The 12,695-nt window shown below is 41.4% G+C and overlaps 1 pseudogene; it reads left to right on the forward strand.

Moving 5' to 3' along the window:
- The first annotated feature begins 7,401 nt into the window (after positions 1-7,401).
- On the forward strand, positions 7,402-8,343 carry LOC135232516 (olfactory receptor 11H6-like; annotated as a pseudogene).
- The last annotated feature ends 4,352 nt before the right edge of the window (positions 8,344-12,695 follow it).

Here is a 12,695-nt window from a genome sequence, read left to right on the forward strand (position 1 = left end):
GGCATTATTTAGAATCCCTGTAGCCTGGTACACTCAAGACCATTTTGCCTTCACCTGGGAGGGAAAGCAATGGATATTCCAGGAGCTACGCTGGGGTATCTACGTAGTGTCACCATTTGCTGTGGTATGGTTGTTAGGGATTAGACTCTTTCCCCTTCCCCGCTACTATCTGTTGGTTTCATTACATTGATGATATCGTGTTAACTGCTGAAAATGTTTCTCTGATACAGGAGTGTCTAGACACCTTAATTATTCACCTACAGGGGACAGGATGGGCCGTGAATACCCAAAGGGTGCAGGGTCCTGCAACATCGGTAAAATTCTTAAAGGTCATCTGGTCAGCAGCCCATTCACCTCTTTCCCTGCCGGAAAACCAAGAAGCAAACACTATAGCACAAGTTAGAATGGTGCTTCCCGAAGGGAACACTGCCCACGAGATTCACCAGAAAAGTAGACACTGTAATGCCTGTATTGGCTGGAAAATAGCAAAAGAGGTAAGTATAATAGTGAAGTAGAGCGATTTAGTGTTTTCTACACAAAATTGCCCCGAGTGCTCACACCAATACCCAAGGCATGTGCCCCATGATTCTGGGACTATGCATAAAGGAACAGAATCAGTGGCAGACTGACAGATAGATTATATAGAGCCCCTAACCCCCAGTGAAGAAGCAAAATACACACTAGTTTGTGCTGACACTTTTACCAGGTTGGCACATGTTCCCAAGTAAACAAGTGAACCAGGCTGCTACAATAAAAAAGATAACAAAAAGTGAACATTTTGTACAGAATACCTTGAAGGATTGATAGTGACCAGGATACACATTTTACAGGTCACGATGTGTACAAATGGGGGGCCAATAACAAGGTACAATGGCATTACCACCTGCTGTATAAACCCCACGCCATGGGCCTGGCGGAAAGGAAGAATGGTGTTCTAAAACAACAAACACAAATGCTTATGTGCAAGGCTTCCCTGACAAGGGGGACCAAGGGGCTGCCTGGGGCTTTGAGGTTGATAAATTTGGCTCCCACTGGGGCTTTAGCCCCATATACCAGACTAGGAGCCCTGAGTGACCCTCCAAAATATAACTGGCATCACAGGCTCTGGTAGTGTATCCACCAAGATTGTTACCAGAGCAACACAGCCTGGTCCTCTGGACACCTCAGGACCTAGCACTGGTAAGTGGAATCACCTATTGGCACCTGTCATGGGTCACCCCACCAAGGTGGATTGGTTACTTCAACTCTGGAAGTGGGGAAACTAATTGGCCTACTGTAGGAGTCCACCATTCTACTAATCGAGGGCCTCAACAGTCACAATTTACATGGAAATGAACGATGACTATTTCAGGGGGGACAGAAGAAGGTCACTTTCTGACATATGGCAAAATGGATGACTTTACTCACACACAACCCCTCAAGTGACTTCCCCAGGGCAGCACATATGAAGCACTCAGCCAGGGAAAATGCCTAAATCAGTCACTGTTCTCGCTGCTTGAAGGGAAGCCACTAGTGTGATCATGATTGAAGGGGAAGGTTTATCCTTCTTGGTACTTACTAAACACCTGTCTTTCTGATTGTAGTAATGGTCTACTTTTCTTTATTCCCTTCGGACCTGCCAATGTCTTTCTAGAGTGGGCTCATAGCTTTGCCGTAGTCCACAACAAAAACAGCTGCTGGGTCTGTGGACTGCTCTCCTTCTCAAGCACCGAAGACATGTCTTAGAGTGTGGAAACTCTGGCTGGAACTGATGAGACAACTGTAGAAGACAAGAGAGGGGACATTGAAGTCTCTTTAACTCATTGGGGTATAACAGATAGATGCCTTGGACATACCTGATGGGTGGTTTGCTGTGGCCAGCTGGTTTTCCTCTTTCCTCTCAGGTGGTGAGGTTTTTTGTTGGGTCTTGGTCTCTTCCTAGGTATAGGGTTTCTCTGCTGTATTTGTCTCTATTGCTGGTGTGGTCTGTGCCTTTAACTACAGCAACACTATCTTTTCCTACCTGTAAAGGTATAACACCTGCTCTTAGATCCCTCAGGGACTTTGTGGAAGAGGGAAAACATGCCAGATTGTAGGAGCCAGCCTTGAGGGGTGGACTGAAGGAGAAATAGGCTTTCCAAGGCCATGCATCACCACCCTCATGCTTTCCACTAACTCACTGCCATTTGCTAAGTTATTTTTATGAAATTCTTGCTGAGTTAGCCTTATGTAAGTCTAGGAGCATCTCTAGCATGCAGCCACTATTGTTCACCAGCGCTGTAAAACCTCTGCCCTGCCACTGTGGGAAGCAAAGATCAGCTTGGTCCTGCTGATGCCCAAGATCTACCTCATAAGTCTCCATAATAAACTCCTTCACTGCCACCCTGGAGTTGCCTTCCTCATTTCTTGATCCCTCAGTTCCCTCCATTTTTGGAAGCAAGTTTAGATTTACAAGTCCATCCTGGGACAGTTACAGTGATCACAACCAAATGTGGGACTTTCTATTGACAGCTCCCTCCACCTGAGCAGTGTTTCTCAACGAATTATCTCAAAATTGAGGGTGGGCCTAGGCACAGCTATTTTTAAAAAGCTCTCCAGGAGATTCTAATACACAAAGAGAATTGGGAATCACTGCATTCACATTTAGGAATTTTCAGTCTCTACTACAATAACGGAAACCCTGGTGGTGTAGTGGTTAAGTGCTATGGCTGCTAACCAAATGGTTGGTAGTTCGAATCTGCCAGGTGCTCCTTGGAAACTCTATGGGGCAGTTCTACTCCCTCCCATTGGGTCACTATGAGTCAGAATCGACTCGACAGTAGTGGATTTGGTTTTTGGTTTTACTACAATAACACAGAATGAGACACCACCTCATTTCTTTTCTTTTCAAAAGCCACCTTGGTAGAAATTAACCAAAATTGATCAGATATTATATAGCAACAAGACATATTATATTCCGACTATCTCATAATATGGAGCCCTGGTGGCCCAGTGGTTAAATTGGCTGCTCACCAAAAGATGGGCAGTTTGAATCCATCAGCAGCCCCTTGGAAACCCTACTGGGTAGTGTCTACTCTGTAGTATAGGGACTCTATGAGTTGGAATCGACTTATGAGCAATGGGTTTGGTTTGGGTTTATACAATAGTATTGTGTGGATTTAATGAAATAATGCGCACAGAGCACGTAGTGAGAGTTCAGTAAATTGTAGGTGTTTCATCATCATTAATCGTAACTCAAAAAATTCAACAGTGGCATTTTAAACTACATGACTATTGGGTATAAGGCAGGTATTTGGGGGATTCAGAATTTCCAAGAGGCTTTTGATTCAGTCATAGAAGTAAAAATACTTTTACCACTAAAAAATCACACTCTATTTAAAGAGAAATTAGGTCTTTTGTATTTTCATTTCTAGTAGCTCAGAATTAACCTAACAGGTTCTGCTCCACTGATAGAACTACTCACAGGAAACAAGTTGTAAGCTTCAGTGCCACAATGTCACTGCCAAAGCAGAATATCTACTAAGCAGCAATGTCAAGAGAATTATGAATTTAGAAAGTCTCTATACAGATCCTTATAATCTGGGACAAGATTATAATTGTCCCCTGCCTAACCCCATTTCCTTTATAGTTTATGTCATGAAATTACTGAGAACAGAGTTATGCTTTCTTTTTACTCTTGCCTCAGTATTCTTGCCTAGCACTTATTATCAGTATCATACTAGAAGCACAGAGCTGACCTGGAAGAGGAAGTCTTTGACCAAAAAAAGGAAGTAGCCCTTCCCAAACTGTTAAGTGAGTCAATAGGAAAGAAAATTATAACTCTAGTGTCAACTCTGATACTAACAAATAAGAAAGTCCAAAACTTACAGACAGAGGCAAAAAAGTGAATAAAATTGAGTGTGAAAGAATAGGTAGAACGACATAAACGTAGTGTTTCAACTAAGCTTGTGTCTTGGTCATCTAGTGCTGCTATAACAGAAATACCACAAGTTCATGGCTTTAACAAAGAAAAGTTTATTCTCTCACAGCCCAGTAGACTATAGTATAAATACCCACTACCCAGTGCCGTCGAGTCAATTCTGACTCATAGCAAGCCTACAGGACAGAGTAGAACTGCCCCATAGAGGTTCCAAGGAGCACCTGGTGGATTTGAACTGCCAGTCTGCTGGTTAGCAGCCGTAGCACTTAACCACTATGCCACCAGGGTTTCTAGTAGACTAGAAGTCCAAATTCAGGGCGCCAGCTCCAGGGGAAGGCTTTCTCTCCCTGTCGGCTCTGTAGGAAGGTCCTTGTGATGCATCAGTCTTCCCTTGGCCTGGGTGCATCTCAGAGTAGGCACCTTAGGTCCAAAGGACACACTATGCTTCTGGCACCGTTTTCTTGGTGGTGTGAGGTCCCCATGTGTCTCTGCTCACTTCTCTCTTTTATATTGCAAAAGAGATTGCCATAAGACACTATCTAAACTTGCAGATCTCTTCAATATAACTGTCACCAGTCCATCTCATTACATCATACTGATAGGATTTACAACACATAGGGAAATCACATCAGTTGAGAAAATGGTAGACAATCATATAATACTGGAAATTATGACCCAGCCAAATTGATACACATATTTTTGGTGGACACAATTCAATCCATGACAGCTGGTGTTGCTGGTGTGTGTACCATCATAAAAGTAACCTTTCAATAGGACCAAAATAAAACTCGAAAATAACATGAGATGATGCGATCATCATTGACACACTGAGTCCCAAGAGCCAATTAATGGGCTCCTGAGGGAAGAGAACTTGGGGGATATGACCGACAATCTTCCTGCATAAAGTCCCACTTTTAGAATTCACAGGAGACTACATCCCTTAGGATGCACAAGACATAGATTTCAGAGTCACATAGATAAGTCCCTGTAGTATGCCAAGTATGCCACTTTCCCCACAAACCAATACAGGGTGTCCAGCAATATAAGTCCTCCCTATGGCTGCTGGTTGCCAACGATGCTATGCCTTCCATCCTGCCTCCCATTTGTTGCAGTAAAAACAGAAGATTACAAGTTAGACCTGCCAGTTCTATGTGGAGATGGGTTCAAAAGAGATAGAAGTATAGGACAGCTCTTAGGCTCACTGTCCAGTTATGTCTTCTAATGTGCAACTGTAAAAAACAACAGCACCTCTAGTTATACGAATGAATGTAAGGAGACTCAACCTTGCAACTAAGGAGGGCTGGGGAAACTCAGGAAAGTGAGAGATGAGGGCAAGGAAGAAACGTCAGTAGTATGTAAGTGCTGTCTTTATTAACCAATCAAAACCAGCTCTTTTTAGGGAACAGAGACATTGGCAAAGTGTTTTCTGGGAAAGACTGCAGAGGGATGATGAGGAGCAGGGCTGAAAGAAACAACAGCTTTCTCTGTCTTTTAGTTGTGTTTGGCTTTGCTCCAGATCAGATGATAGACACTGAAAGATGGGAGAGCAACAAGATGATTGAGCTTGCCAGATTGATGAATTCATTTCCACTTGGTTTGCAAGCCATGGGAATTCTCATACACATTAGTTACCGTATATTTCTTCTTGTTTTTCTTACTCTTTCCTTGTGGTTTCTTTAGCTTCTTGGGTACTCTGAATTCCTATTACATAAAACACACTCACAGCTTTGCCACACCACAGACAATCTACTCATAGAGTGAAGAGGAGCATTACAGCAAAGTGTGAAATTCTGAATTTCTCCCATCCCATTGTGTCTCCAATCGCAATAATCAAGGTCATCCTTACAGGTATGGCATTTTGTGATGTGGAATGTAACACATTTTTAACTAATACCTTAAGAAATATTTTTAGCCAGAATATTAAAAAAATCAAAGCATCTGGGGCTGCATTCTGGACTTATGTTTTCCTAAATAAATATCACCACTTGAGGTCATTTAGGCCCAAGTGAAGACTGTCCCTCACTAACTGAGGGGGTCCAAAAAGACCAAACTATTGGCTACTGAATCTTAGGAGATTTCTTTGGCCTCGTTTTGCCCCTCTCACAATGGAAGTCAGACAATGTTCCAGATGAAGCCTAATTCTGAGAAGGCAGTTTTCACGAAGATATTATATGTTTCAAAATTGCAGTGACTCCCCAGCTCTCCCTCCACTTCCCAAAACAACTCCAACCTCCCACACCTTTAATGGGATGAGAGCAACAGAAAGGGCTGGGAAGTAAGAGAGGAAATGCTTATCTGAAGAGACGGCTTATGGCTCTGCCATTTGTCCCAGAGGTTTCTACTTGGGAGTGCCTGGCATTTGTAATATTTTGTGTCCACCCATAAACCAGATGAACAGGAACCTTTCCATAAATCCTGTCACTTCAAGGCAAAAAATCTTAAAATAAGATACCAAATCTATTGTTCACTTTTTCTACCTGTGAGGAAAGTTGTAACTTAGACTGAGGTTTACCAGTGGTATTTAAATTTAGCTGGTAAAAGATGGAATCAGGTAGAAAGCCATTTTGTAGATGCCTAGGTGTTCAAAAAGCATCCCTGGGTGGTGCAAATGGTTAAGCTCTACCCACTAACTGAAATGTTGGCACCTTGGAAGAAAGGCCTGGGGATCTGCTTCTAAAGGTCATAGCCTTGAAAATCCCATGGAACAGTTCTACTCTGCAACACATAGGATCACCATGACTCAGAATCAACTCAGTGGTAACCAGTTTTTGGATGTCCAAAGATTTCCTGCATTAACAGGCTTGATGAATGCTAAAGAAAGGACAGCACATTTGACCTTTTTTTGATCTAGGATATCAGATCAAATTAAGATTAATAACAGTTTAACTCCAACACTGATCTAAAATGAAAGTGAATTGCATAAAGACTTTGTTCATTACCTTTCTCCATTTTCGCCTTCCCTGATGCATAGCATTTGTGACTCTGATTCCAAAGGTCTAAGTACTTGAAGGGAACCCTGGCAGTGTATTGGTTAAGAGCTATGTCTGCTAACCAAAAGTCTGCAGTTTGAATCCACCAGGTGCTCCTGGGAAACTCTGTGGGGCAGTTCTACTCTGTCCTATAGGGTCACTATATGTGTGTCATATTAAAAGCCTCTTATATCTTATTCTATGCATAATTTTCATATTTACTTACACAGGTTTCTAAGTGCTGCTATTAACCTTCTCCATGATGCTTATTGCATAGAATCCTATCCTTTGTGAAAATTCTGAAAGAGGAATGAGAAAGACTTCAACGATTCGCAGTGTCACATCATATCAAGCACTTTCAAAGTTCAGCAGTGTTCAGCAGTAAAGATTATTATTTATTTAATAAAATACTGTAATCTGAGGAACTTAGAAATGTCTTTTTAAAAAAGGAAAGAAAGAAATATCCCCTGGGAATTAAGTAATAAGGCCACCTCAGTCATCGTCACTCTTTTCCTCTCTATACCTCAGGAAGTCATGAATATGTCAGGAGTCAACACAGTAACTGAATTCATACTTCTGAGTTTCCCTTGCTCCAGACAGATCCAGGTCCTCCTCTTCATGCTGTTCTCCGTGACCTACATCCTGACACTGATGGGCAACGGAGCCATCCTCTGTGCCGTGAAGCTGGATCACAGGCTCCACAGCCCCATGTACATTCTGCTGGTCAACTTCTTCCTGGAGATCTGTTACTTCAACACTACTGTTCCCAATATGTTAGGTAACTTCCTTTCTGAGACTAAAACCCTCTCTTTCACTGGCTGCTTCCTCCAGTTCTACTTCTTCTTCTCTATGGGCACTACTGAGACCTTCTTTCTGCCCCTCATGGCTTTTGATCGGTACCTGGCCATCTGTAGGCCTCTCCCCTAACCGACCATCATGACCAGTCGTCTCTGCATGAACTTGGTGGCCACCTGCTCGGTGACAGCCTTCCTCTGATACCCAGTTCCTATCTATTTTATCACACAACTCCCTTTTTGTGGCCCCAATACCATTGACCACTTTGTCTGTGACCCAGGTCCCCTTCTGGCCCTGTCCTGCATCTCTGCGCCTGGAATTGAGGTTTCTTGTTCTATATTGAGTTCTTTTATTATCTTCATCACCTTCTTTTTCATCATTGGGTCATATACCCTGGTTCTCAGAGCAGTGTTATGGGTTCCTTCAGCAGCTGATGAGCATACGGCTTTCTCTACCTGTGGTTCCCACCTAGTCGTGGTGTCTTTGTTCTACGGGACTCTCATGGTGATGTATATCAGCCCAACCTCTGGAAATCCAGCTGGGATACAGAAGGTTGTAACTTTGTTCTACTCATCAGTGACCCCACTGGTAAACCCTCTGGTCTACAGTCTCCAGAACAAGGACATGAAGGCTGGCTTGAGAAAAATTGGGCTGTGCATGAAAATTCATCAAAGTGAATGAAAGAAAATGAGTGGACAGGATCAGACTATTTTTCCTCTATTTCTATTCCCAAGTAAAAGGTAAGCTTCTGTTCATGTGAACCTACAGACCCAGACCCAAATTCATCAAAATTCTACCTAGTTAAGGAATGAATAAGAGCATCACATTTAAACCAGATCTTGCCTGCAAATCAGGACTTGGTAGCTGGTAAAATGAATCAAATGACCTGGATATCTGGACTTTAGAACTTTCTCCAATAATTTCTTTCCCTTTTACATGTGATTTTTTACCTAGTCCCTGACCTCATGTTTTTGTTTTGTATTTACCTCTGATCAGTGCATATTCCATTCTTATGCCTGGTTTTTTTCCAGCCTAGTGTATCTACTGTGCTCCTAGCAGAGGAATAAAGCATTCACATCGTTGAGGCTCAGGTAAAAGGAAATTAGTGCCACTCAACAAATCATAACTGAGCTAAAATTTTTACTTAATTGGCATCAAAATTGCTAATAGTGATCTAAAGTGCTCCCTCCCAAGGCTTTCTCTTTCACAATTACCTGGAAAACATTTTAAAAGATCAGATTCCCAGGCCTTTCCTCAAATCTCCTAAAACAGAATCTTTAGGTGGACCCTGAAAAATCTTTATTTTAATGCAGTCAGGTGATTCTGATGCATCTGGACCAGCACCAGTCCACGGACTGCTCTTTCAGAGACACTATTTTAAATAAGTATGTGATATAGGCAGAGATATAAAAATCTTACAGTAGTTCTACTCTTAACAGGGAAAAGGAAGGAAGCTACATTGAATACTGTGACAAAAACACTTAAGAGAGTAGAAGCTTTCTTCCTGCCCCCCACCCTGATTCAACTTTCAAGACCTCCATTTACAAAATAAGAAGTAGATTACATTCTTCTTACTTTTCCCTATCTGTGAAGGAGAGGTAAGATACCTGGAATAGGGTTACATTTTTAAAAATTAACCCCAACTAACCTTGGGGTTAGTTTCCAAAGAAGGAACATTAAGTTGAACACACTGCCCAGGATGGGTAAAAGCAGAAAAGGAAAATGTAGAGTTATTCTAAGATATTGAGGGAAAAAAAGGCAGATTCAAAAGAATTTGATGGCACTCCAGGTGATTTGGTCTATTTGCTCAAAAAAAAAAAAGGTCTGTTGGCATCTGGGGTCGATGTATTACATTCCTTAATTCAATAAACATTTATTGACAAGACCAAGTTCTCGACTTCATGAAGTTACATTCTAGTAAGAAAGACACGTAATAAGCAGTTAAACACATAGATCTATAATTTCAGTAGTCATAAGTGTTATAAAAAGAATAAAAGGGAGTAGGAATATTAAAAATTTAGGGATAAATGGGGAATAATTTAGATAACATGATCAGAGAATGGCTTTTTAAGGAGGTGCTATTTCAAAGGGAGGGGTTAAGCAATGCAAAGGTCTAGAGGAAGCAAGTTCCAAGTAAGTGTAGGTATATGTTTGGGGTTTTCAAAAAATAAACCACACACAAAAAAAAAAAAATTGCCGGCAAGTAGATTCTGATTTATAGGGACCCTAAAGGTCAGAGTATAACAGCCCCATAGGATTTCCAAGGAATGGATGGTGGATTCAAACTACCAACCTTTTGGTTAATAGCCAAGCTCTTAACCACTGTGCCACTGGGACTCCTTTCAAAGAATAGAAAATGTTGCTTTGGGCTACACGGGAAGAAAATGGTATATGAGGCTGGAGAAGTAGGCAGGATCAGATCATCTAGAACCTCCAGGCAACAGTAAAGAGTTAGGATTTGATCTGAACTTTTGAGGGAAAATGTTCAATACTATGGAAAACCTGGTGGCTAAGAACTAGGGCTGCTAACCAAAAGGTCAGTGGTTCAGATACACCAGGCACTCCTTGGAAACCCCATGACACAATTCTAATCTGTCCTATAGCGTCAGTATGAGTCAGAATCGACTTGAAAACAAGGGGTATATTTTTGTTTTTTGGTTTGTTCAATGCTATATATAAAAGGAAAGTCTTAATGAAAATCTCACCACCTTCAGAAAATATTCTTAAGAATGAACATTTCTGGACTATAAGATTTTGTGTTGTTACTGAAGTCAAGTCTCTAAATTTGTACTGAACTCTTTTTTAAGCAAAATGAGGAAAGGGGGAAATATTATGTGTATATGATTTTCATTATCTGTGAAACAAATGGGTTTCTCGGAGGAAGTAAAATTCTTATGCTCCTTGTTCTTCTTGTTGTTAGCTTCCTCCAGAGTCAACAAAGAAAGAAAGCCTTCCCCTGGAGCCAAAATCCTGAATTTGGACTTGTAACCTACTAGACTGTGAGAAAATAAATTTCTCTTTGTTAAAGCCCTCCACTTGTGTTATCTCTGTTATGGCAGCACTAGATGACTAAGACACAAGCATCCACTGAAAGCGGGTAGTGGCTGCACTTGAGATTCATTGGCCAGGATCAAACCAAGGTCTCCCACATGGTAAAGAGACAAAATATATAAACAGACATTTCACCTGAAGATACACAGATGGAAAATAAGTAAATGAAAACATGTTTGCTACACAACAATGGAGAACAAGAATGAATCTGTGAAACATCTCAGGCCATGGATGAATCTGGAGGGCATTATGCTCAGTGAAGAAAGTCAGTTACAGAAGGACAAATATTGTGAGACCACTATTATAAGAATTCAAGAAAACGTTTACACAGAGAAAAAAAAATTCTTTGATGGTTATAACGGTGTGGAGAGATGGGGAGTGGAAATCGTTAGCTAGATAGTAGACAAATGTCAACTTTGGTGAAGGGAAACAAAACACGCAATATAGGGGAAGTCAGCACAACCTGGCCATGGCAAAGCCATGCAAGTTTCCTAGAGACATCCAAGTAACTTGAGGGACCAAGTTACTGGGGCTGAGGGCCGGGGAACATACTCTCGGGGGACATTTAGGTCAATTGACATAACAGGTCATAAAGAAAATGTTCTACATCCTACTTGGTGAGTAGCATCTGGGGTCTTAAAACCTTGTGAGTAGCCATCTAAGGTACATCTATTGGTCCCACCATGCCTGGAGCAATGGAAAATGAAGAAAACCAAAGACATAAGGAAAATATTAGCTCTAAGGACTAAGAGAGTACATGAAGCAGATCCTCCACTAGCCTGACCCCAAAGAACTAGAGGGTGCCCAGCTACCAACCACTCTAACAGGGATCATAACAGAGAGTTCCAGACAGACAGGGAGAGAAAATGTGGAAGACAATTCAAAGTCACAATAAAAGACTAAACTTAATGATCCAACACAGACCGAAGGAACCCCTGAGACCATGGCCCCTGGACACTCTGCTAACTCAGAACTGAAACCACTCCCAAAGCACACTTTTCAGACAAAGATTAGACGGCCTATAAAACAAAGTAAGAGGTCATTAACAAGACAGGAGAGAAAGAAAAGATCTAAATGGATATCAGAAGAGGCTCTGAAACTTGCTCTTGAACACTGAGCAGCTAAAGCAAAAGGAAAAAATGTTGAAGTAAAAGAGCTGAATGGAAGATTTCAAAGGGTGGCTCAAGAAGACAAAGTAAAGCGTTATGATGACATGTGCAAAGACCTGGAGAAAGAAAACAAAAAGGGAAGAACACACTCAGTATTTCTCAAGCTAAAAGAGCTGAGGAAAAAATTGAAGCCTCAAGTTGCAATACTGAAGGATTCTACATAGAGAATATTAAATGATGCAGGAAGCACCAAAAAAAGATGAAAGGGTTATGCAAAGTCACTATACCAAAAAGAATTGGTCGACGTTCAGCCATTTCAGGAGGCAACATCTGATCAGGAACCAAAGGTACTGAAGGAATAAGTTAAAGCTGCACTGAAGGCAATGGAGAAAAACAAGGCTCCAGGAACTGACGAAATACCAATTGAGATGTTTCAACAAACTAATGCAGCAGTGGAAGAGCTCACTTGTCTGTGCCAAGAAATTTGGAAGACAGCTTCCTGGCCAACTGACTGGAAGAGATAAATACTTATGCCTATTCCCAAGAAAGGTGATGCAGCCGAATGCAGGAATTATTGAATAATATCATTAATATCACACACAAGGAAAATTTTGCTCAAGATCATTCAAAAGAGGCTGCAGCACTGTATCGACAGGGAACTGCCAGAAATTCAAGGCAGATTTGGAGGAGGACGTGGAACTAGGTATATCATTGCTGATGTCAGATGGATCCTGGCTAAAAGCAGAGAATACAAGAAGGATGTTTACCTGTGTTTTATTGACTATGCTAAGGCATTTGAATGCGTGGACCAGAACAAATTATGGATAACATTGCGAAGAATGGAAATTCAGAACACTTAATTGTGCTCATAAG

Source organism: Loxodonta africana, chromosome 10, assembly GCF_030014295.1.
Source record: "Loxodonta africana isolate mLoxAfr1 chromosome 10, mLoxAfr1.hap2, whole genome shotgun sequence".
Lineage (NCBI taxonomy): Eukaryota > Metazoa > Chordata > Mammalia > Proboscidea > Elephantidae > Loxodonta > Loxodonta africana.